The following is a 27488-nucleotide window of genomic DNA, read 5'->3' on the forward strand; positions in this document are numbered from 1 at the left end:
TGGAATACTGGGGGAAGTCCTGCCCAGGGCTTAGGAACTGAGGTTTCTGGGTAGAGCCGGGCCACTGACTTTCTGGGTTTTCCTGGGATAGTCACTGCTTCTCTGTGGGCCTCAGTTTTCCCTTTTGTAAAATAAGGAAGTTGGATCCATGATCTGGAAGTTTCCTTCTGGCCTGAATACATACTTACAAGGTAGCATCCATCTACTCGCAGTCATAAGCTAGGCGTACTCTGCAATGTTGAACACATCAAATCTAGAACACAGAAGCTTGAGTGGAGGTAGAACATTTAACTTGATACACCATGCTCTCTACCAACACCCTGTACTATGACTCACAGGCATCTCTGGTGGCAGTTCCTGTGGTTTTAAAATAGATTTACAAATTCCTTGACACGTTTCCCTCCAGTAGGTGCAGTCTGATTCCCCTACCCTGTGTGACTTCCAAAATTAGGTCAGCCGTAACCGGTTTGGCTCAGTGAATAGAGCGTCAGCCTGCGACTGAAAGGTCCCAGGTTCGATTCCAGTCAAGGGCATGTACCTTGGTTGTGGGCACATTGCCAGTAGGAGGTGTGCAGGAGGCAGCTGATCGATGTTTCTCTCTCATCGATGTTTCTAACTCTCTATCTCTCTCCCTTCCTCTCTGTAAAATCAATAAAATATATTTAAACAAACAAACAAAAACAACAACAAAAAAACAAAAACAAAATTAGGTCAAACGAGGCATCACAGGTTCCTCCCTGCCCTTGGTGTTGGGCTGCTTGCTCTTGGGGAAGCCAGCTGCCATGTTGTGAGGATGCTCAAGTGACTCTATGAGGAACAGGTCTATTTGGCGAGGAACTGAGCCCCCGTGTGAACAGCCATGTGAGCGAACTACCTTGCAAACAGATTCTCCAGGTGTTCACACACTGCTGGGAAAGGCCAGGGGGAAATTTGATAGTGTAGCAGACAAAGGAGACAATTATGCCATCAGTGTTCTAGGGAAGTGAGGCAGAATGGGTCTGGGCCACCCATGGGAAGGTTGGCTTCAGTAGCACAGGACAGACATCTATAATGACAGGAAGGATGGCAGAGCACATAGGCATGGGAGAGAGCAGTGGGTAGACATGGGGGGGAGTTACCTTCAGAGTGCATCTGTTTTCTCAGTGACCAGAGAATATAAGGTCATCAGCTGAGAGGGAGGCAGATGGAGGAGGTACTAGAGGTTTAAGGAGAAAGGAAAAGATGTGGAGTAATCTCAAGTTCTTTTTGTGTTTTTTCCTTTCTGTCCTTTGTACAGAAGTTGGCATGGGGGAATGACAACAAGACTCAAGATATAAAATTGAACAGGACGTTGCCCTTCCTGTGCACCGGCTTTGGGATCTGATGGGGTTTGAATCTTGGCTGTCCCCCTCTCTGGGAAAGTGGCCTCAAGGATGGCATTGCCACCTCTTTGCTGCAGGTTTCTCATCGGGAAAGAGGGGGTTAAATGAGGTCACCAATCTTATGTGCCAGCTAGTGCCTGACACATAGTGGATGCTCAAGGCCAGGCCTCAGCCCAGTGGACTGCACAATGACCTTGGAGTCAGGAGAATTTGGACTGGACAACTTTTCCATTTTTGTGCCCCAATAAACTACAAATAATAAAAGAATAGACTTAAACTAAACATTAAAGACCAACTCCTATTTTTAAGAGAAAAAAATTAGAAGGAAAATTATGTAAATTCAGATTGACTATCTTCCAAGCAAATTTTCAAAATTTTCTGTTTCCAAATCAGTACATGGTAGAAGGGCACAAAAGAAAGGCAAGCTGGGCCAGCTCTGTGCTGGCTGGTGACTTTCGTGTAAATTGCTCTGTTCCTCTGTGTCTCAAATTCTTCAGTTGACAAGTGGGAAAGTGCAACCCCTCCCGGAGGGGCAGCTGTGGGGCCTGCAGGAAGCGGCAGTGTGCAACTGGGAGCACTAGCAAGCAAGGACTCCAGGGGGTGGTGGTGGCCTTTATCTCCATGGGAACCGGGCTCCTGGGCAGCAGAGCTCAGCTCAGCCTCCCAGTGCGGCTGCAGCGCACCCCAGCCCAGAGCTGCAGAAGGAGGGGTGTCCCAGAGGGGCCCAGGCAGCCTCACAGGCTCCGTTTAGGTCTGACCTTTGCAGTATTTCCCAATAAAACTGTGACACGTGGCTTATGCTTTGGACTAGCGCTAAAGTACGGAAAGGTCAGGTTGCCCAGACCTTAACAAGGAACAGACGGAGGAAAATTGGATCACTCCCTCCCATCTTTCCCAATCGTCCTGGAGAAAACCTGGCAGGCAGTATGCAGAACCGTGGTGCCCCCTGGCCCTCCTGACTTCCCCAGGCCGAAAAAAGGAAGCAGACGCTCCATGGCAGACTGTGTGGGACACAGGCATCGCGCTCTGTGGTCCTGGCTTTGGATGCCAGGATGATCACACGTCCAGGTTTGCATAGGATGGTCCCGGTGCAGGCCTGTGTAATGCTTGTTAGCACCTACTTTCCCTTTCAAAGGTGTCCCTGTTTGGTGAGAAATGACAATGTGGCCTTTGCTTTAACTTCTTTGAACCTCAGTTCCTAAACCTGAAAAATGGAAATCATTCTTTATACCCCTGCAGCATTATGGTTGATAATTATACATGACTGAAATAATTGCAACGAAATCAGATATAAAGGCTAGTATTGTCATATTAGCAGTGCTCTGGCTTATGCTCCCACCTTCTCCAAAGTATTTAAATAAAATTCTAGCCGATCATGTGACCTCTGGTCAAGCTTTTCTCAAACTCTTGGGAACATCCCCTGCAGGACTATTAAAACAGATTGCTGGGCTCATCCTCAGAGTTTTGGATTCAGTGCATCTGAGATGGGGTTGGCGGGCTGAGACATTGCATTTCCAACAAGCTCCCAGCTGGTCTGGGGACCATTCTCTAAGCACCACTGGTCTGGTTTCTCTCCTCCCACTCACTCTCCTGGTCCTGCCGGAATGATCTTTCTAAAACACTAACTAGTCCATGTTGCTCCCACTGCTTAAAACCCTACAATGGCTCCCTATTTTCCTCAAGACAAAGCCCACCTCCTTAGCCAGGCACTCAACGCCTGGCTATTGCCTTGACCTCCAATTGCAGTGGTTGGCCTTCCTCCGAGGGGCAGGCTGCCCTTGGGAAGAGCTTGCACGTCAGATGGGCCTGGGCTTGAATTCGAGCTCTGGCATGTAATCTGTGTTGTGATTTCGGGCAAGTAACTTACCCCCCTCAGGCACATGGAAACTGAGCTTGGCAAGGTGAACAATTCTTTCCTTCACGCGGAGTTGGGTAGGCCAAATGAATGGCATGGAGAGCACGGAGCTCCGTGCCTGCTCCATGGCAAGTCCTCTCAGGGCCTGCCTGCATGGGTTCCTCATCTGGCCTCTTTGACCTGCATCCCTGGTCCCTGAGTTCTGACAGCTCTTGCTCACAATCTGTTAAGTACCGCCAGAAGGGCGCACACAAGGCCAGATCTCTGTGAGTGGGGTGGACAGGGAGGGCTTCCTGGAGGAAGCGAACCTGGGTAAAATGTCCTTTCAATGTGGCCAGCAGCTTGCTGTTTTCTATACCCGATTGCATTTTTTTCTTAACATTTTCATTTACTCATTCTTGCATGTATACAACAAAGGTGAATAGAGTAGCTCCTGTGTCAGACTGTGCTGGGATACAGAGAATGAGGCTGGAAGCCTCAAAGGCTGTGCTGGGAGGCAGCGGGGCAGAGGGTGAGGTGCAAGGGCTTTGGAGTAAGCAAACCTGAAATCATAGTCCCACTCGACCTTGCCATAGGTGTGTGAGCTTGCGCCAGTTACTGAACATGCCAGAGCTCTGTCTGTGAGAAGGGCTAAAAAGCCTGCAGAGCAGAGGCATGCTGGGAAGAGGGAATGCAACAGTGTGCAGGAAGTGCTGGACAGAGGGAGGGGCTTGAGGTGTAAGCCCCTCCCCTTCCTGCCCCTGGGGAGAGGGGCCTCTAAACCTTCTCACCCCCTCATCTGACTGAAGGCAACAGCCCTGAGGGCAAAGCTTTCCTCTGCCAGCCTCCACCTGTTTCTCACCTCCAAAGCTCAGTTCCAGAATTACTCTGGGCTTTCAGAGAGGATCGCCATTCCCACGCTCTGAAGTGAGACCCACACAGTGTGGGGACCACAGACGACATGGAATCCTATCCTGTTTACAGCTGAAGGGACAGGAGCTGAGAAGAAGGAGGAGAAGACTGCCATTGTGAGGGCCTTCTCTGTGCCAGGTGCTGTGCGGGCAGTGGCACAGGCGTCAATGCATCTCCATTTAGCAGAGAAAGCAGCAGGTGTGGGTGTGTATAATTTTGCTCAGCTGCCTTAACAAAGTACCACAGACAAGGTGGCTTAAACAACAGAAATGTTTCTCACAGTACTAGAGGCTAGAAGTCCAAGACCGAGGTGTTGGCAGGGTTGGTTTCTTCTGAGGCCTCTCTCCTTGGCGTGTAGAGGGCCATCTTCTCTCTGTGTCTTCACATCTTCCCTCTGTGTGTATCTGTGTTCTAATCTCTTAGTACAAGGACACCAGCCATATGGGATGAAGGCCCACCCTAATGGCCTCACTTTACCTTAATTACCTCCTTAAAGGCCCTAATTCAGTGGTTCTCAACCTTGGCTGCACATTAGAATCACCTGGGAATCTTTTTAAAATCCTGATTTCTGGGCCTCATCCTCCGGAAATTCTGTTTCTTTGTTACTAATATTGTGGCCTCACCCAATAACAAAGAAACAGAATTTCCGGAGGATGGGGCCCAGAAATCAGGATTTTAAAAAGATTCCCAGGTGATTCTAATGTGCAGCCAAGGTTGAGAACCACTGCCCTAATACCAAATACAGTCACATTCTGCTGGAAGTTAGGACTTTGACACATGAATTTGGGGACACAATTCAGCTCCTCATAGATAACCAGGCTCCAAGATGGCCCCCAATAATCCTGCTTCCTGGTATTCAACACCCTTGTATCATCCCTTTCCACACTGTCCCAGGGTTGGCCTCTGAGACCAGTAGGATCCGGCAGAGTGAAGGTCTCTCACTTCTGACAGGATGTTGTAAAAGACCGCAGTTTTTGCCGTGTTGGTTACTGTTGCTCTCTCAGGTCACTTGCTCTGGGGGAAGCCAGCTGCCGTGTTGTGAGGTGGATGCGCCTAAGAACCGAGGTCCCCCTGCCAACAGCCACACCAGTGAGCCTCTGTGAAAGCAGGTCCTTCAGCTGCAGCCAGACCTTTGGATAACTGCACCCTCATGAGAGACCCTGAGCCAGAACCCCCCAGTTTGGCAGTTCCTGGATTTCAGGTGCTCAGAATCTGTGTGATATAATAAGTGTTTGCTGTTTTAAGCTGCTAAATATTGGAGGAAATTGGAACTCAGTGTCAGGTGCAAGTTCCTCAACCAGGGACTTGACCACTCTGGGTGCAGAAAATTGGAAGAACACACGGGTAACGGTAGGTAGATGGGACATGCTTTATTAGGAACAAAGCAGCCGGCAACTGGCTGGTCAGTGGCACCTTATACACACCCTTAAATCAAAGGGGCCAATTAGTGACGCCTGTGCTACATTAACATAAGCAAGTTATATAAGGGTGCACTAGCGAAGTACGTATAGTGCTACTGCTGAGTCATTGCCCTTTCACATGGCGAGTGGGCCTTTAACCTCTGGCGTACTCTGGTCAGGGCCCCCACACTCAGCCATTGATAACTAACACACAAGGCTCGAGAAAGTTAAGGGCACACAGATTGCGAGTGGCAGAGACAGAATTAGATTTCTACATTTCTGGCTCCCTGACCAGTACCCTTTTTAGCACACTGTTATGTGAGCCCAGATTAGCTTTGCACATAGATGGTGCAGTGAGAGATTCAGGGAAAAGCAAAGAAAGAGAGGAGGAGGAGAGAGAAGGCCCTTAATACGCAGTTGGGAAGAGGCTGAAAGGTACAGCTGAAGCCACACATCTGACAGGTGGAAATGAGAAAGCCAAAGTGGCGGCCATGCCTGCCTGGTGCCTCCACTGCTCCTGGGCTTCAGCGGCTCCTAGCTGCCTGGGTCCTATCTGTGATCAGAGAACCACGAAGGCCCCTGGTCTCTAGGCATCCCCAGGAGGGTGGTGCAAATCTGAAATCGCTTGAGTCTGCCAGGTGAAAGGCCTGCTCCAAATGGCCTAGGCAGGGCCTAGGCTTTTTTCTTCAGGGCTGTGCAGCACCCAGGACCTGGCGAGGAGGTGAATCACAATAAGCATTTATTCATTGCCTACTGTGTGCCAAGCACTGGGCTAGCTGTGTGATTTAATTTCATATTTAGAGGAAAACTGAGAAGTATGTATTTAAAAAATGTTTTCATTGATTTTAGAGAGAAAGGGAGAGGGAGAGAGAAATAGAAACATCAATGATGAGAGAGAATCACTGATAGGCTGCCTCCTGCACACCCTACACTGGGGATCAGGCCCGCAACCTGGGCATGACTGGGAATGGGAGGTTGGGATGCAGCTGAGCAGTGGGCCCAGTCTAACATGTTTCCAGGCCCAAGAAATGTGGCCTGTTCTGATTTTTTAAAAGAAGACAAATATCTGGATATTTATTTTAAAATGATTTTTAAATGCTATCAATTAATTTAAAAATTAAAAACATTACAGTGGATTGAAAATCATGCCTTTGGCTTGTTAGCTGGAGGCCTCTAGCTTCTAATTCTGAACATAGTGTTTGCATCTTCATAAATAGGCACTGAGTGGATGAATGAGGTGGGAGAGGATTTGGATATTTCCCCAGGGCTTGCAGAAGTGGCTAAGTACTCCTCTTTACATAGACCTTTGGCCTGTTCCCCATCTGAAAGCCAAGAGTTCTAGTTAATGATTTCTGAGTACCCTTTAAATTTCACCCGGGGTTCTCCTAGAAAAGGGGCCGAATTTTCTGTCCCAAGGGGCAGGGTCAGTGGTACTGATGTGAGGCAGCTGTCGAGTACCAGCTTTTGCGTTTAGAGAAGGGAGGATTGTTTACTCTGGTGTGTTCTATCCTTTCCAATGGGGCTGAGCTTTCCATTGGACAGAGAAGAAATGAGTCTCCTAATGCAGTTTTTATGTCCTTTAGGGTGAAGCCTCATAACAACAAAACAGATCCTCTCTGAATATGAAGGCAGATGAAAAGGGAGGTGGGGCCCAGGCCATGCTGTTCCTTTTGCCTCTGATGCCCTTCCATGTCCGGCTCCCCCTTTCGCTGCCGCCTGTCCTGGCTGAGAAAGCCCTCCCCACACTTTCTAAGGTCCGCTCCATCTTCTTACTGCCCTCACCCCTTCTCTGCTGCTCAGAAGAATTCTGTCCCCATTTTACCCTTCCTCTAGAGGAGAGGGTTTAGGCATGGGCCAACTAAGAGTTTAGGTTACCGATGAGCTCACAGAGAACTCATGATCCCTTCTGAGCAGCTGTTGGCCAAGCTCCTCAACAAGAGACAAGGGAGAAGATGGGATATGAGCAGATTTTAGCATTTTGCAAACTTGGGTTCAAAGCTCAACAATGCCACCTACTCACTGAATGTCCTTGGCTGAGACTTCAATATCTTTGGGCCTTAGTTTATTCATCTGTAAGATGCAGAAAATAATACAGTATATATATATATATATATATATATATATATATATATTTATATATATATATATATATGTTGTGAAGATTCTTTTTAAAAAGTAATATTTTTTGAGCAGTTATATTTAAGGCACTATACACAGGACCTTTTTTTTAAAATTATATTTTTATTGATTAAAGAGAGCAAGGTAGAGGGAGAGAGAGATAAAACATCAATTATGAGAGAGAATCATTGATCGGCTGCTTCCTGCATGCCTCCCACTGGGGACCGAGCCCGCAACCCAGGCATGTGCCCTGACGTGGAATCAGACTGTAACCTCCTGGTTCATAGGTGATGCTCATCCGCTGAGCCACACCAACTGGGCAGGACCTTATTGTTTTGTTGGATTTAATTCTCACCACAATCCCGGGAACTGAATGCTATCGTCATGTCCATTTTACAGATGGGAAGACCGAAATACAATCAAGTTCGGCAAAGTGTCTGAGGTCACACAGGTGGTAAGTGGTAGAGTCTGAATCAGACGTCGGAGGTTCTGATTCCAGGGCCAACACAGATGACCACTGACTTGGATAAACTTTAAAAGGATTCAAATATGATCCCTACTCTCATTTAGCCTTGGTAGGAGATTTAATGGGCCAGACAGGTGTTAGGAGATCAATTTCAAGTTTATTGAAGTCATTTTTTAAAAGAGCTTACAAATGGCTTTTCGCTGACATTAGTTAACTTTCACCCCTCAGCAACTCTACGGGGTAGGTATTACCCCGTTTTTCAGTTGAGGCAACCAAGGCTCAGAGACGTAGTCAACAGCTAAGCCAAGACTCGAATTCATGTTTTTCCTGACCCAAAACACATGCTCTTTCTGTTTCATTGTGGTATTTGTCACTGTTAAGAAATAAATTAGTTATATTCTTCATTAATCAAATTAACAGCTCAGTGAGCAAAAGATGAACACAGGATAAGTTGATCCTGATGACAGGAAGGAAAGTTACAAAGCTGGGCTTGGACCACAGGCTGTTGTCCTGTCGGTAGATCCAGGCAGAGGTGTGATAAGAAAATGGAGCTGGGCACCAGAGGTTTTGAGCTGGGTGTCCCTGGGTTTGCAGGGGAGTTTAAAGTGCATTGAAGGTGGGCTTTTCCACTTTCCTAACTTTGGATTCATAAGCATCCGTATGCAGTGGCTGTGGTGTAGCCAAGGGTGGAGCAGTCAATATAGGACATAGGTGAGCACATTTTTAGGCAGGTCAAAGGGCTAAATGGAGGTTAAAAGCATCAGCCTGTGTGGTTGAGATTTTGCAACACACTTTTTATCTTAATTATTTATAATGTAGCCTCATCAGTTAGCACTTTCTGTTCACCAGCCACCTTCAATGGTCTGTGTTTGCTCTTACCTCTGGGCCTTTGCACATGCCGTCAGTCAGAGGAGACGGCTGCACCATGGGGAGAAGGGCAGAGAGAGGAGAGTGTTGTTTTGGGAAAGTTCCCAGTGACTTCTCTGGTGCCAGGCTGGAAACTCTATGTAATGTCTAGAAGTTCTGTTACTCATCAGCTGTACAACCTTGGACAAACGACTGCATTTCTCTTTGCCTCATTTTAATCATTTGGAAGATAGGCATGATAATAATAACTCAAAAGGTTGGCGTGATTAACAAACATAAAGATAATAGGTAGCAGGAGGATAAAACAAGACAGTGCTGAATGCTTAGCACAGAGCCTTGCATCTAGTTAATATGCAATAATGGTGAGCTCTTCTAGTTTTAGTCTTTTAGAAGGCTTTCCTGGATGCCCCCTGCCCCATCAACTCAGACAGTGAGATTAATGTGTTTTCGCTGATTTCTCTGAGCACCTATTGAAATTCTGATTCATGAGGTTGGGTGTGGGATTCAGATATGACAGTCCCTTTTTTTTGCAGGCATTCTAGCTGATTCCAACAGGTCACACTTACTTTAATTGTCTAAGTTGGGTTTCTTGATCCTTTCTCATAAGCTATGAGGCATTTATTCTAGACTGAATTCTGTGAAGGTGGGAGCTGCATCTGTGTGGTTCGCTGATTTTCAGCACCTCAGCACAGGCCCCAGCACAGAGGAGGTTCTCGGTAATAATCCGAGGCACGGACAAGCTTGCATGCTTCGCCAGCGCTTGCCTCTGCAGCATTTTATGGTAGACAGACCTCAGAACTCAGGCCTACCTTTCCTGATAGCACTGTGACTATTAATGATTATTTCTGATCTGTCCCTGTTCAAACCAGGTTTCGTCTCCTTGCTGGACACTGGCTGACATAGATGGCAGTATAGGATCGTGAGTGAGACCATGAATTCCGGAGCCAGCCAGCCTTAGTTTCCTTTTTCATAAATGGAAATATTATCAAGCAGACCTTTGTGAATTATACAGGTCTGTGGGTTTGTGAGGCCAGCCCTTGGGCTTACCCTGAGTGGTTGGTTTATGAGTAAACAGTAGAAAAATCTTGATGCACACTTACCTTTCTCCAGTGTCTCCAAGCTGTCAAGATCTCCAGAGAGAAGTACCATTTAGGGAAGAAGGGGCCAATCTAATCCTGCTTCTTTGGCAAGATCTTACAGCAAGCCACCCTCTAAAACGACTCTGATGGGCACTTCCAGGGAGCCCCCCCCTCCTTCTCCCTGGCTGGGATGGCAGGATTAGATCTCAGGGCATGCAGAACTGGGGGCTCAGACAGATGTGGTAGGATTACTGCACTTCGAAGCTGCACTTCACCTTTCCCTGGCAGCCTCCCAAGGAAGTCACCTGTGTCCCACAAGATCTGAGCCAATTGAAATGCATGTCATCCAGGTGCCACCCTGGCAGTCTGGTGGCCTCTCATTTCCATCCCCACCCCCACCCCACCTCGTGTGGCCTGGATTCCATTTACAGCTTCACCTTCAAATTACAGGTATTAACTGTAATGAGGCTTCCGCTCTGAGCTGGATGGGGAGCGGAAGGCCGGCTGATTACCCCTGAATTGGTACCATATATTTGAATGGCAGGAAGGGGTAGGGGACCTGAATACTCACAGGAATTTAGAGTCTTTCAAGTCCTAAGAAAGTCACTAGAAACCCTAGAATGCGAGAGCCACCAGGGACTAGAGCTCTGCAAGAGGCCATGCTCTGGGAGAATTGTGAGGAACTTGTTTCTGAGTAAATCCTAAGAAAACCCTGAAGCAGGAAACTGAGGCTGGAAGAGTAGAGTGACTTATTATGGTCACAGTGTGTCAGTCACGCCTGAGCTGGCACTTCAGCCAGGGCTCCCTTGTCCCGTCAGGGCTTTTTGAACGTCACCACAGTGGGTTCCTCTTCCTTGTTGGCATTGTATTGTCCTTATCTGTAAAAGGGGCTAGTCTGGAGGTTGCCTCTCCCAGCGTGTGTGAGATTCAACCTGGCTGACTGCCGTGCTACCAAGCTCCCCTCGCAGAACTGTCCTGAAGACTAGCCCAGTGACAGAAGCCAGGTTCCTTCTCTTCTTCTGGTTTATGTATGACCTTAATCACCTCGTTCTCTGAGTTTCAAAATGTGATAGAAAATGGGATTTCTGGTTTTGTAGAACTGAGAGCTCTGAGAGGTGGGGCCAGAGGAACGCAGCGGAAGGTGACAGGTTGGTGAACAGAGCTGGTGAAGGAGTTAGCGCCTTTGCTGTAGAACAGTGTGACCTTGAAAAGATCGCCCAGAGGCCAGGTACTTACATCTCAGTTTGTTGCTCTGTAAAATGGAATTAGGGAGCCTTTTCTTAACTGAGTTGAAAGGATCAAACAAGATAATGGATTTTTAATGTTTTATAAAATAGAAATAATTCTGTGGGGTTGTGTATAAAATTATTATTGGCAAATAGTAGATAATCCTTTTTTTTTTTTTTTTTTTGCAAGCATAACTTATTTTGTACCTACTATGCTCTAGGATTTCACTAGATTTTTTATATTTATTTCTCACTAAACCATAGAATAATCCTGGGACTAAGAGCTTTTTGAACATTAGCTCTTGAATCTTTAAAAGTATTATTTTTGTTATATAGTTGAGAAAACTGAGGCTCAGAGAGATTGAGTGGTTTTCCCAAGGCCCACGAGGAAGTGGTTGAGCTGGGATTCAACTCCAAGTGACTCTACACCGACACTTTTCATCGCTCTGCGTCCCCTCCTGAAGAACTTGGTCAGAGGTTAGATTCCACCCTCTTGGGTGTGAATGTAAGTTTCCAGATAGAAGCTTGAGAGCAGATATTTTGGTTCTGACTGCTGCATACTCCAGAGCCTAATAAATGCGGAACCCAATCCATTTCAATTCAGCCAGCAAAACTTTTCTGCCTTGAAGAGTTTTCTAGTTGAGCATGCAGGATGGGGGGCTGGACTTGTGTCCTGTAGACCTTCAGGGCTGCATTTCAGCAGGTCATGTCCTGCGCCCCACCCTCACCAGGGATGGCTTTACAGAGTTTACGCTGTGGGCTCTTAGTGGCCCACGCAGGTCTCGGTGGCTGGAGGAGAGACTTGAAACAAAGGTATTAGGCCAGGGTTTGAGTTGGAGCCAAACAGGGAAGGTTGGAGCCAGTCAGGTATGGGGTGTTCAGAAGTTCAAGGTGAAGACAGGCACAGTATAGGGTCATGTTCAGAAACATGAAACTGAGAGAAGGCCAGTCTTGAGCCCTTTGTTCATAGCCCTTTTGTGTACATGGTCAGTGCATACTTGCTGGGTGTCTCTGTCTGCCAGCCATGGTCAGCCTTGGACATATGTGTGGGGATTGGGAGAGCTACCCCCGTATTGTGTCTGCACACACACCATCATCCTTGGAGCACTCATCACACTGGCTGGAAACTCACACAGAGGACAGAGGCTGTGTCTCTGCCACAGAACACAAGGGCCCTTGGACTCTGCAGGGTGGCAGCTTCAGTCGCTCCCAGAACTGCCCACTGAGTCCCACTCCCTGGCCCCTGTGTGATCCTGATGATGTCAGGGGTCTATGTGTCAGGAGTTCTCTGTAACATAGCACAGTGTGCATGCCTTGGACTCCCACTCTGGACAGAGGCATGCTGCCTGGAGGCCATATTTCCTTTCTCTCCCATGGAGCAGATGGTGGGTGACTGGACAGCACCATCCTCCTGGGATATTTGTCATCTTTTGTCCCCAGGAACCCAAGTCCTGTCCATCCCGTGGGATTCCGCCTCCTCTTCACCATCTTCCTGCATGGTAGGCCTTTGAATGCAGGTCCGTATTATGGATGAAAAAGGGGCCACATGCTAACCTGACAAACTCAGGGAAGGCCTGCATAGTGGTCTTGCAAAATCAAAGACCTAAAGCAGTGGTTCTCAACCTTCCTAATGCCGCAACCCTTTAATACAGTTCCTCATGTTGTGGTGACCCCCCAACCATAAAATTATTTTCGTTGCTACTTCATAACTGTAATTTTTCTACTGTTATATGAATCGTAATGTAAATATCTGATATGCAGGATGTATTTTCATTGTTACAAATTGAACATAATTAAAGCATAGTGATTAATCACAAAAACAATATGTAATTATATATTCAACTGGAGGCCTGGTGCACAAAAATTTGTGCACTGGTGGTGGTGGGGGGGTGTCTCTCAGCACAACCTGTGCCCTCTCACAGTCTGGGACCCCTTGGGAGATAACCAGCTGCTGGCTTAGGCCCGCTCCCTGGTTGGCAGATGGCAGGCCCAGATCCCATGCTGGGTTGCAGATGGCAGGCCCGGATGGCTGCTGGCAGTGGATTGTACTGTCCCACCCCTCCTGCAGTATGCAAATGTAATGGCCATCTTTGTTGGGTTAATTTGCATACTCTTTTGATTGGCTGATGGGTGTAGCGAAGGTACGGTCAATTAGCATCTTTGTCTTTTATTAGTGTAGATATGTGTTTTCTGATGGTCTTAGGCGACCCCTGTGAAAGGGTCGTTCGACCCCCAAAGGGGTCGTGACCCACAGGTTGAGAACTGCTGACCTAAAGTAACCACAAAGGTTGTTCTGAAATTAAAACTTTAATTAAAAGCAGTAATGGTGGGTAGTCATGACCTAGGTCAGTATCTTCCCGGATAAAGGTCAACCTTTACCTTAACTGAGCCTATTGTCTTTTGGCATCTATGATAACATATCGTTGGAATGTCAAAATAATTTTCCTTTTTCCGGACCCCTCAAAGCACAGGCACCATTCTGCAGAGAACATTAATCCCCGCATTGTTATTGAGTTAATTGTTGACTGTTAAGTAAACCTAAGTAAAAGAACCATGTATCTATCATTTTACTTTTTATCCAATACCAGAGGCCTCCCTGCTTTGCTTTCTCCAGCCTCCCTAATCTATCACCAGTGGAATTCATGTAACCCACTTATATCTCCTCTTTTGATTGTAATGTATAAAACAAGGTAAAAAAACCCGCCATTTTCTGGAGCATTATCCCAATACATTGAGTTCCTGTTCCCAGCAATTGTTGACAGTTTGGCTCAAGTAAATTCACAAAAATGCTTTATAGGTTTGAATGTTTTTTGTTTGTTTGTTTGTTTTTTACGTTAACAGTATGAAGTCACTCTCAGCCCCAAGACTTACTGGCTGCATAGAGTTAGGCAACTTTCTTTTTGGGCCTCAGTTTTGCAGTCAGTGATACAACATGTATAATGATACAGTGGCAGTCATGGAGGGGTGAAGGCCCCCAGATGTAGTCCCTCCACGATCTGCCTCAGCCTTTGACCTGAGGCCACACTCCTCTTGGGCAGCTCCAGACAATGGTGAGCATGCGAGGTTATTAGGGCCTGGTCATATCTGCCCAATGTGGGCCTCTTCTAATGGGGTGTCTTTACTGAGAGCTCCCCACTGGGTTGGCCCAGCCTATGGTCAGTTCTGCATTGCTGTTGGGGGTTACTTCCTGCCAATCCTGCTTTCTCTCTGCTTTTCTTTCCAGGCTCTCCCTGCCCAATTCTGCCTTTTCCCCCTTCTTAATGGACATTGTTGTACCAGGTGTATCCCTAATGCATCTCAGTGTCTGCTTCCCAGAGGACCTAAATACCTACATGGTAAAGGTGCAATAAATGGTGGACATAGTTGTAACAGCAGTCATAACTGTTATTATTACTATTTTTCCCAACTAAGGGGAACCCAAAGTGAAAATACACAGGATGCCATTTCTCAGTCTGACCAGCAATGATCAGAGGAACAAATATTCTGCATAGTTGGCTGTATGCTATAGACCATGGCCCTGGGGATCAGATCATAAAGGTCTTTATTTTACAAATACTCACATCAGTTGCAATTGTTCTCCTCACAAAGAGCACTTACTCACGTGTAGCTGCAAGGCAGCTCAGGTTTCCCGAGGAAACAAATGAATTTTCAAAAGAGGAACATTTCATACTAGACGTGCTCAACACTTCCTCCCTGATGCCCAGTGGAGGGCGTATTGGACAATTCATTATACTTGTCAGGACTCGAAGACAATCAAACACCAGCCATGCTGCTCTGAGATTTAAGACCCTTCAGGATATTTTGCATACTTGTTATATTGCCACCTTTGGTGTGTTAACATTTATTGTCCCCCAGGGCCATAAAAATGTCCTGCCTTTTATAGAATGCACAGATTCAGAGACTTCCTCCTCCCCACCCCCAACCAACCCACCCGTAGATGGAAGGGATCTTACCAGTCTTGATTTGTAACTGAAACCTACCCTGCTATTAGGTTGTTTAGTCAGGACATCAGCATGTTACAACAAGAAGGAGGACCCCTGCTCCCCACCCACAATCCAACAAAGTTCACTGAGAGACACTGACACTGGGGAGCCCACTAGTTCCTAAGATAACCCACACTGTTCCCTTGTGTGTGTTATTCCCAGTTGACCATGTGGCTTGATTTTGCCTCTCACAGTCCTTGTTTGTGCCTGTTGCCCCAGTGTAAATATTAATAGCACTCCTTTCCTCTTAGATAGGGAGTAGAATCTTCAGTAAACATACACATGCATATACACCCACCCCTCCACCATCTACAGATAAAATGGTGAGTTTGGAGTCATGAACCAGATATAAATTTATAGGAGTGGGGCTGCTTTCATTTATTCATAATTATTTATTGCAAGGTTCTGTGATTGCTGTAGAGAGCTCCCCAGGGACTCTCATGAAAAGTCAAATGAGCCACTACCCTCCATTGGATGGAGTACAATCTTGCTTGGAGTCAAGGATATGGCAGGAATGACCACTTAGGGTTCTTTCTAGTTCTGTGAATGCTTCAAATAGATCAGTGGGTGATATATATATATATTCCCAAAATTCACGCAAGATCTGCGATTGAATTGAATTGCAAATCTTTCGTGATTTTTGGGACACTATATATATATAGTATATATATACTGATTTGATTTTTATAATAATCTTATAAGGTAGATACTATTATCCCCATTTTACAGGCATAGAAATAAAGGTACTAGAAGGTGAAATAGCTTGCCAAAGCCTAAGAGTTATAGTGGAGCAGGAGGCCTTCCCTTGAATCCTATCCTTCTGGCAGGAAGATGCAGCAGGGATGTGGGGGTCTACTGGCCTTGACCTTTCCCTCTAGTTATTTAATTGGCCATCCGAGTTCCCTTTAATCTGAATACCATATAATTTATTATGCAAACTAGGACACTTTTGAGAACAAAGGAATGCTATGAATAGCTATGCTGGGACAATTGGCATAAATGGAATGACAGTGTGAGACAAATCAGGTCATATGGTTGTTGCCATATAGTTTAAACCAGTCCCTAGAAGCTTAAACTTAAATATTCTCTAACAACAACCAAAGCCACAACAATAAAAATGAAACAAAAATAGGAGAGGGCCCAGGGAACTTCAGTTTGATCTATAATGTTTCACATTTTCAGCTAAGAAGTGGGTTCATACATATTATTTATACCAGGTGTACTCTTTGTCTGCCTGAAATATTTTTTTTTAATTAAAAAGTGCATGAGGAGGGAGTACCAAGGACACTGTGCTTATTGACTGTCTCCCGACATCCCACAAGCGGTGGGGAAGGAGACAGCGTCCTCCAGGGTGGCAGGAACAGGGGGGCTCTGAACCAGTCCTCTGGGTCATTCGAGACTTCAAGAAGGTACTATTTTCCAGAAAGAAATCAAAACTGTGTTCATGAATTGGGGTCTTTATTTTCCACAAGGCGTTTGATGGTTTTCCCAGAGAGAAAGAAAACACGTGGAAAAAAAGTGGGAAAATCCCTCCGCCGCCCCCTCCCCCCAACGCAGCCACGACAAGGGAGAAAGCCTGCTCACTGCCTAGCTTCTAACTGAATGGCAAAGGAAGGTCCTAATTGTCTCCAGGGCCCCAGGCCCCCTTCTAATTTATTGAGGGAAGGCCCAGGAGGTAAATCTAGATGTCATTCTCTAAGCCACTTAAAATGAGCCCATTAAACTACTGCCCATGAATGGAGGTGTTTTCCCCAGGGTTGGGTGTCCCACCCTCACCCCACACCCAGCATCACCCAGGGCACCTCCACTGTGAGAGCCCCAGTGGCACCTCTGACAATGGAGCATTCAGGAAGGCCTTCGGGGACTGGACAGGGTCGGAAGCCTGTTTTATGCCCCGTTAATTACTGCAACAATTTATAAAATTCATGACAAACATAAAGCCCTTACAGAGATTGTATTTCAAATGGTATTTACCTGTAACAGAATCCTCTTTGTTTGTAATTCCTGGATTTATGAGCTGTTGCACAACAAAATGGAACCACCCCTTGTCCCCATTGGGGGGCACTGCCTGAGGGACCTCAAGTATGCCACGGAGACTCAGGCTTGGACTCAATCCCAGACCACCTCAGTTCATGGCACTTCTCAGTTTCACAGCCTGTGCACTTGGGGGAGTAGAGGTTGGACAGGGACAGGTAAGTTTTCTCCCAGTGAATCTTGGTGTCTCAGAGCTGGCAGGGACCTCAGGTGTGAGCTAGTCCAACTGTGTGTCCATCTTCCGCACAGCTTCTCTCTCTCTGCTTGCATACCTCAGGGACAGGGAGCCCCTTACCTGACAAACAGCCCAGATGATTGCCTTTTTTCTCCTCCTCAACCTTGCCCCAACCACAGAGTGATTTTTCTAAAACCCAGACCTGATCTTATATTGCTCCTTGCTTAAAATCACTCAGTGGCTTCCATTTGCTTTTGTGGTAAGTCCAAACTCCTTAACAAGGCCTGCGAGTTTCTGCATGGGGTGGTCCCTGCCCTCTTGTCTACCCTCATCTGCATGGCCCTCATCCATTCTTCTCTTAGGAGTGTCAAACTGCTTTTAGTTACCCTCGCACATTAAATCCCTGCAGTAAGACTCATATAACAAAAGGGCCAAAAACTTAATGTTAGGGGCAGCAAGTAAGACTGTATTCTGAAGCTGGAAGATGGTATGTGGGGATGAGGTGATTGGAGCCCCACAGAGGAAAGAGAGGATGCTAACAGCTCCAGAGAAGAGAGGGAAGCAGGACCTTGGCAAGAAAGGATGGAATCTGAGGAGAATCAGAGTCCCGAGAGCAAGACAAGGGCCTAGCACTTCTCTGGTGAATCTGAGCTTGGAAGGGGCTGGTCTCCTGTGTCTCTCCCCAGAGGAGGAGGGGAGGAACCCAAGCTCAGCTCAGTTCTTTTCTCTGCCCGGCATATCTAGCGTTCAGTGAGCTTCCACCTTCAAGGGAAAGTGTACATCCATGCAAAGGTGCTAACTTTATGAGTTGCTTTCATTTTCTCCTTGGTGCCAGAATGTGTGTCCTCTGTAAGATCCAAGGGAGACATTCAGATGTGCATCCTCTGAAGCAGAGAACTGTTTATAAGGCAGTTAAAACTGGGAACTGTGTACTCTGACTTTCCAAAGTGCTTATCTTAATGCTTTCGTGCTAAATTTCTTTTCAGGGAATGATTGTTTTGTGCAGGGATCTACAGAAAAGAGCATGAACTTTTAGTCTATCTGATTTTAACTGTTGTACTTACTGGTTGTGTGACCACAAGCAAAACACTTCCTCTCTCTGGGTCTTTAGTTTCTGCAAAACTAAAGATTGTTGCTTGGAAGAGCACTTTGAGATGTTCGCATCCTCAGGATGTAGAGATTCTGAGTTAACACTAATATCTCCCTTTCAGAGTTGCTCTATATAAGAATTAAAGCAACCTATGTTATTATGCATACTAGTGGCCCGGTGCACAGATTCATGCACCCATGCCAAAGGTGGAATCGCGCGGCCCCGCAAGGAATCGGGCTCCCTCCTCTCTGGTCCAGGGTGCATCACCAAAGAACTGCCGTGGGCAAGTCACCGCAGCTCGGCAGCTCCTGTGTTGAGCATCTGCCCCCTGGGAGTCAGTGCACGTCATATGTACCAGACGGTCAGATGGTCACTTAGCCTTTTATATATGTAGATTATAAGGGTGAGGCTTCTGCATTTCCCATCAGACTCCATTGTAAGGAGAAGCCAGGAAGATCAGTTCCAAACTATATGGCTGAGGTGTGGGAAAGAGGGAGTTGGCTGCAAGTAACAGATGACCTAAATCAGATGGCAGAAATGATAAGAAAATCTGTCATTTTTAATTTTTGGATGTTAGAACACTGGGAGGTTCTGGGTTTAGTCGGTTCAATTGTTTGATGACATTATCAAAGATCCCAAAATGAGTCTCAACAGCCCCAGTAGCATACTTTTGCTTTTCATTGCCTTCTCCCCTAAGCAAGAAACCACCAGATACCTGATCAGAAAGTGTATGAGGGCAAAGAAAAAGAGGGCCTGGTTGTTGGTTGGAGAACCAGCTGTGTCTGCTCCAGAAAGGCACTAATACACACCACACACCTAGCAGGAAGGTATGGTTGGTTTAAGGTCAACGACTAGTTCAGTCTTTGGATATAGACACTGCCTGGTACAGAGGGAGGCAACGTGATAGGCAGGGAGAAACATAGTATCTTTAGAATCAAAGTTGGGTTCAAATTTGGCTCCTCCATGACCAGACATGAGAGCTTAAGCAGATATTTGATGGCTGTGTATTTAGTCAGTCAAGGGAATGCAAATCAAAACCATAATGAAACGCCACTAAATACCCACCCACAAGAATGGCTAAAATTAAAGAGACTTTAATGTTAAGAGTTGAAACAACTGAAACTCCTCTAGCAATGCTGGTGGGAGTGTAATTTGATATATACTCTATGACTGATCCAGCCATTCTGTTCCTGGTTATATGTCTAATAGAAACAAGAGGTTATGTCCATCAAAGGACATCTATAAGCATGTTTATAGCAACATTATTCATAATAATGCAAATTGGAATCACCCAAATGTCCATCAGCAGGAGAATGGAGAAATATATTGAAACATGGTGGACATGGTCATATGCTTCCCATATTCCCATTCAAGGTCGGACTTGCAGCCCCAGCTTTTGGAAATGCTGCTGGCAGACAACCACCTGGCCCTTCAGAATTGCCTTGGCTGCCCTCCGTGGGGCAGCCCACCCCCAACAGCATGGCTAAGACAGACCATTTTAGCGCTAGAGCTCTCTTGGGGTTGGCTGAGGCAGTCCGTGAGTCTACACTGAGCTCTGGGCTTCTCCCTGTTCCCTCTCCTGCTTCCCATCCCTTCTTCCACAGCTGTCATCCCAAGGACACTTCCTAGTATCGACATTGCTTGCTAATCTCTGTCTCAGAGGAGGCTTCCCAGAGAACAAACCTGCAGTGTGTGGTGTAGTCATACAATAGAATTTGGTACAACAATAGAAAGAACAAACCATGGTACAGGCAGCATGGATGAATGTCATGAGGAAAGCAAGGTATGAAAGAGTACCCACCATAGAATTCCAATTAAATGAAGGTGAAAAACAGCAAAAGCAATTCACGGCGAAATAAGTCAGAATAACAATGACCCTTGGCATTAGGGAGCCTTGTGAGGTGCTGGAAATAGTCTATATTGTATCTTGATTCAGAAGGTAATTATACACACATTTATTGAGGTGTATACCATACTTTTCCATGTATAAGACACTATTTTTTTCTAAAATTGTTAGACTGAAAATCGAGGGGTGTCTTATACAAGGAAGTCAGCCAAGGAGAGAGCCGCCTGGGTGCCTAGCTGCACATACCTTGTCAAACAGGCTTCCTCCAATCATGAGCCCTATTGTTACAGACGTCAGCTGATGCTGTAATTGGAGGTGGGGGTGGAGAGTGTGCAGATGCAACAGGGGCTGGAGCATTCCAAGCCCATAAAGATGTCAAAACATAAAAAGATAAATACCGGTAAGCAATGGTCTTACTCTGCAAAATTCAAATGGAATGTAATCAGCTATGCAAAAGAGCATGGAAATAGATCTGCAGAGAGACAATTTGGACCTCCTCCCACTGAGTGTATGATCAGGCAGTGGAGAAAACAGGAAGAACAACTCCTTAAGATGCCAAAAAAAAGAATAAGGCGTTAAGAGGAAAACCAGTAAAATGGGCAAACTTGGAGCAGAGGCTTAAGACTTGGATTATGGAGCAGAGCCAGAGTGGCTTATGTGTATCAATTATTCAATGTCAGGCAAGAATGTTTGCAAGCAAAATGAACATTGTTGATTTTACAGGAAAGGCAAAATGGTGCTTCAATTTCATGAGTAGAGAAGGGTTGGCCATGAGAACAGGATCGAAGTTAGCTCAGAAAATGCCACCAGTTTATGAGGAGGATCTCACATATATAGACAGTGACTCAGAAGACAGCAGTGTTACAATAGAAGTTGAAGAAATTTATATGTCTGGAAGTAATAGTGATGAAGAAGAGAGCAGTGATGCAACAGAGGCTGAATAAAGTGATATGCTACATAATATCATAGTACTGGTATGTAAACATTATCTGTGTTAACTACTAAATAAAAATGTGTTGTTCCATGTTTAAAATATTAATTTCTTAATTTTGGGTTGGAAAAGTGTGTGTGTGTGGGGTGTCTTATACAAGGAAAAATACGGTACTTTGAATTGTGCACTTTGCTGCATTAAGTTCCACCTCAATAACAATAATAAAATCCCATATAATAAAAGCCTAATGTGCAAATGGACCAAACAGCAGAACGACTGGATGTTATGACACACACTGACCACCAGAGGTCAGATGCTCAATGCAGGAGCTGTCCCCCAGTGGTCAGTGCACTCCCACAGAGGAAGCACCACTCAGCCAGCAGCCAGACTCACAGCTGGCAAGCACAGCAGCAGTGGCAGGAGCCTCTCCTATCTCCACAGCAGCGCTAAAGAGCAGCGAGCCAAGCTGTAAGGAGCAGCGAGCAGGCGGGCGGTAAGGAGCGAGGGGTCCTGAACTGCAAGAGGGCTCAGGGCAGGCTGAGGGACCCCCCTGAGTGCATGAATTTCATGCACTGGGCCTCTAGTAAAATAATAAAAAGGTCAGATTGTATTGGAATTGCTATGTCCCCTAGTAGTCTGTAGCTCCCTGAGAGGCCAGAATCAGCTTGACTCATAGAGGGTGTTCAATGAGCATTGTTTGAATGAATCGATAAGTATCTTCCTAGACATGTGAGGTGGCCATTGATTTGATAGGTGGACTTGGATAAGTCTCTCCACTCTGAATTTCACTCTACAAGGAAAGAAACCAAGGAAATAGCAGATTCCAATTCACAGGCGTGTAGTGCACATTGAATTAGGTACTTGGTGGAAGCACACTTTGTGAACTGTAAACTTCTTAGGGAGTTAATACACAGGTTCTGAAGCTGGGCTGCCAGAGGCAAGAAATAGGCTCCATAACTATTGACTGTGTAATTTTGGGCAACTTACTTGATACCTCTGTGCCTCACCTTCTTCGTCTGTAAAATGGGGTAAAAACATATCTACCTTATTGGGTGACTGTGATAACTGAGATCATCTGAGTCACTTAGAATCGGGGCTGACACTCAGTAAATTCTCAAATGCTAGTTAGTATTATCCCATAGAGAATTTCCCTTGGGCTAAGCATCCTTCTGGTAAAGCATTCCTCTCCTTCCCCTCCCTCCCCTGGCTTTCTTCCCTGTATCTCTGGAGCTCACAAGCATCCTCGAACCAGGCATTTATAGAGCCTCACAGAAATGAGTTTTCCCAGAGGGCAACTGGCCTCCTACAAAGGAGATTATCTCACTGGGCAGCCCCATGCTCCTGATCAGAAAGTCTGAGCATCATTTTTTCCACCAGGGGAGGAAAAGAGGTGTTAATTGACTGTTGGGAAATATCTGTGCTTGTGAGGGGGGCAGAATGGGGCTCACCTGTGGAACCCTCGAGAGCTGTTGAGGCCTTGAGGGCAGAACATGATCTCAGAGTAGGCTTTTTCCCCATCACATGCTAGGCGGGGAGGAGCAGCCAAAGAGGAAGTGGAATTCTAAGTGAGAGCCAGACCCAGCAGGGGTGGTGTGGGGTGGCAGAAGGAGCTGGAGCCCCAGCTCTCTCAATAACTAGTTGTGTGACCTCAGCTTGTCACTTCATCTCTGGATTTCAGTAAAATGAGGGATGGGGGCTAGATAATCTGTAAGGGCTCATTCAACTCTGAATGTGGGGATTCTAAGAGTTGAAGCTTGGTACAGGAGCCTCAGTTGAAATGAAACTGAAATCCAGCTCTGTTGTTTGCCAGGCCTGTGTTCTTGGGCAAATGATGTCAGTCTCTGTCCCTTTGGGTTCTTTCTGTAACAAGGGGACATGAGAGGTCTGCTGTACATAAGAGCTCAGTAAGTAACAGTCCCTGCGGTGGTTAATGTTGTGTGTCAACTTTAACAGGTTACAGGATGCCTAGATATCCCATCAAACATGATCCTGTCTGTGAGGGTGTTTTGAATGAGATGAACCTTTCAATTGGTGGACTTAGTCAAGCAGATCTGGGGGCTCATCCAGTCAAAAGGCATGAGTGGAACAACAAGACTGGGTAAGAGGAGCTTCTGCCTGACTGCCTTCGAGCAGGGGCCTTGATTTGTTCCTGCCTTTGGAATTGAACTGAAACATTGGCTCTTCCTGGGTCTCGAGCCTGCGCTCTTGGACTGGATCTGCACTGTCAGCTCTCCTGGGTCTCTTGCTTGTTGACAGCAGATTTGGGGACTTGTCAGCCTCCATACAGTTGAGCCAACTTCTAATAATAAATCTCTCACACACACACACACACACACACACACACCACACACACACATTCACACATTGGTTCTGTTTCTCTGGAGAACCCTGACTAATACAGTCCCTTTCCCACCTGCTTTGCCAGTTTTCCAGAAAAATATTCACATTTTTCTTTCATGTATCTTTCAGCTCCTACTATCTATTCCCAAATAAGACAGTGGCTTACAGAGAGAGCAAAAAGTCACCAGCAATAGAATACATTACATTTGTCTTACGTTGTGCCCATTTTTATTGCTTTAAGTGTTTATTAATTATTATTTAATCCCAGGGACACAACAACCCTACAAAATAAATAAAGCAGAATTTGTCCCTTTCCTTTTTTTGGCAGCATTATTAAGGTATCATTGTATGTCAATTATTTAAGTGTACCATTTGATGACGTTTGGAGCTATGTACACACCTGTGAGGCCACACACACACACACACACAATATCCCATCACCCCATAAAGTTTCTTGAAGCTTCACTGTGATCCCTTCCCATCCCTCACCTCCATCCCCAGAAAACCACTATTAATCTGTTTTCCTTTTTATAATCATCAAGAAAACTGAGGGCTAGAGGGTGACATGTCCTGCTTCTGTAGGGCTAATATCCAGTCTCCTGAGACGTGGCCCAGGATTCATTCCAGCAGACCATCTTCAATCAATCCCAGAAGAGAAGGAGAGGGACCCATTTACTGAGCACCTGCCATGTGCTCAGTCCCAGACGAGGTGCTTTATTTATGGGGCCTGTGAATACAGTAGCCCGAGTACTCCTTTGGCTTTAGATGGCTTCTCTCTGATGAATGTTTGCCTCCATCCCCGAGTTCTCACTGAGCTCATGGATCCAAGTGTGTATTTGCACATGTGTCTCCCATGGATGTCTAACAAGCATCTCAAACTGAACTTGCCTAACATCACTCTGTTTACTACCTACCTGTCTCTCAGCCCCCAGCTGTTGTCCTCAAGTGTTCTACTCAAGGGCTCAAGCCAGAAATTTTAATCAGCTTTGACTCTTCCCTTCCTCTCACCCAGGACATCTAATCCACTGGCAAGTTCTGTTAGCTCTGTCTGTGAAAGAATCCCACACTGCTCTCTATTTTCTGTGCCCACTGCCTCCGCCTGATCTTGAGAATGACAGTAGGAACTCTGCCTGTTTTATTTACTGATGCATTTACTGACAGAAAAATATGTCAACACCTAGAAAAATATCTGGCATATACTAGATGCTCAATAACTATTGATTGAATAAATGATCAAATCATAGGCATCTTAACTGCAGTAATTGTTAACCATCCTTACAGTCAAATACTTCTCCATTGCTTTATAAAAACTCAATAACTCTTCCTAATTCTTTCTTCCCCCATTGTTTTCCTTGGCCATGTGCTCTCCACAGTGATGAAATCTTTAAATGTTTTTACTTTTTCATTTTCCTACTCCCTTGTGGAATCTCCCCCACCCCCCACCTTCTGGGTTTTGCTGAATAAATTCAGAACTTTCATTCTATTATCCCATATTTTTTTCATAATATGCCTCTTCTGTTTCAATAATCCTTAGTTAACTCATATTACAATTCCCAGTCAAGCATTCATCATTCCTTTAGATTTAACTATGAAACACTATAAAATTTATTTCCTACCACTTTTTCTTATACTTTCATCTTCCCTATTTTGAGACTTTTTGCTTTAATTTAATTTTCATTTGGTTAGAATGCTTCTCAAGTGATTTCCTCAGCTAGGGACATGGACACAGGCTCTTTGATGATTGAAAATTTCTTTCAATAACAACCACAGCAACCACCACCACAACAAAACTATATTGGGTAGTAGTTCATGCCATTCCAGGACAAAGGAGTATGACAGCGAATAAATAGTCACGGGCCTTGTCCTCATGGAACTTACATCTCTCTCTGGCCTTTGTACTAGTGGGATAGACTTGCCTATGTGGCAGGAATCATCCAACCTCAATCGCAAAAGCTTTAAAAATGTCTCCTTTTCACCCACACTAAGTTTTCTGCATGGCAACTTACTAGGGAGGTTGTCTACCACATGAGAGCTGAGAGTTGCACCTCTGTAGGCACAAGCTTCCCAGACCACAGCAGCAAGAGGAAGAGAGCTGGAAAGATTCATGCCACTATTAAATGCTCTGCTAAGAGGTCACACACTCATATTCATTGGCCAAAGAATGTTACCATGCCAAACTGCAAATGGGTCAGGGCAATGCCAAGCTCTCTGAGTGCCTGGAAGGCAGAGAACTGGAAGTATTCATGAGCCTCACTAAAATCTAATTCAGCCTCCACCTAAAATTGATGTCTTGGCAGAATATAGGATGCTTGAAGTGCATTTTTTTCCTCTCGTGATCAAAAGATTATGATTCACTGTCTTCTATTGCTAATGTTGCATATAAAGAGTCAGATTTTTTGTTTTGTCTATTATCTATATCTATCTATCTATCTATCTATCTATCTATCTATCTATCTATCTATCATCTATCTATCATCTCCCTCCCATCCTTTCTTCTTTCCTTTCTCCCTCCCTTCCTCTTTTCCTTCCCTCTTATCTCTATCTGTATATTTTTATCTACATACATACCTACCCATCTGTTTATCTGTGTTATTTGAGGTCTGCCAAGATGATACAAAGATAGGATTAGATATGTAGGAATATGTAGAAATTTATTGGGACAGGAGCAGGCGAAGTCCAGGAACCCTTCAGACCATGATGGAGGTCTGAAATGTATGCAAGGAGAGTGGAATAGAAGAAAGATTAAGGTCGGGTTGTCTCTGATTGCAGCACACTTCCAAGAAAGGTTTGGCCAGGCCTATGGGGAGTCCTTGAGCCAAAGATGTCTATGGCAGGAGTCCCACACATCTCAGGAACTAGCCTGCGCTAGGACCCCCCACATGCTTCCCTGTTAGGTGGGAGCAGTCTGGAGGAGGCATGGCCTCAGCATGACCTTCCTGGCAGGTTCAGAGGGGCTGAGGATGGGGCCATTGATTAATTAGGTTCGCCGTAGTAGGATATCTGAGAGGCACATCTTCATGGCTGCCACAAGAAGCTTATACATATATATATATTTTTTTTGGACTTTGGTAATTTTGTGAAGGTATGTCCAGGTGCATATTACTTTAAAATTACTCCTACTCAAGACTACTTCCATCTGAAGTTTTATGTCTTTCCTCACTTGAGTAAAATTTTAATTCTATCTCCCATTATTAATTCTCCTACATCTGTTTCTTGTTTCCCTTTGGAACTCCGTTACTTACACAATATACTTCTTGCATATGTCTTTCATGTCTCTTACCTTTTCACATATGATTTTCAATGTATGTAATTTTTGCTCTGCGTTGTGGGTTGTATTTTTCTTATATCTAATTTTCCAAAAATGCTATAGTTTTTGGAAATGTTAGTTTTCAAATGTTTCTATTGAATTTTGAAATTCAGATATTGTGTGTAAAGGACCAAAGGCTATTTTTTGGTGTGTGCTTTCTCAATATCTCCTTGAGAATTCTACATCTTGCCTCCTTAAAGCAACCTGTTCTAGTTGTTGGGACTGGTGTCCCTCCGTCACTGGCTTCTGATCTCTTAATAATATCTGCTCTGTGAATGCTTGTTCTGGAGGGTATGCACACCAAACGCTGGGGTTTTTTGGGTCAGGGAGATTGATAGGCAGTGGGAGATAGGGAGAGGTTTCTTTTCCAGAAGTTTGCTGATGATAGATTTGTTAAAATCAGGTCAGAAAGGGAGGCCTCTTTGTTCTAACATCCCAGTGGAAATGGGATGTCCTCACCCCCTCATTGCCACTCCTCCTGACACAGCACCTATGAGAATAGCTGACCTCCTCTGGAGC

The sequence above is a fragment of the Myotis yumanensis genome, unplaced genomic scaffold (assembly GCF_028538775.1).
Source record: "Myotis yumanensis isolate MYYU_CA2020_CCGP unplaced genomic scaffold, mMyoYum1.0.hap1 SCAF_2, whole genome shotgun sequence".
Classification (NCBI taxonomy): domain Eukaryota; kingdom Metazoa; phylum Chordata; class Mammalia; order Chiroptera; family Vespertilionidae; genus Myotis; species Myotis yumanensis.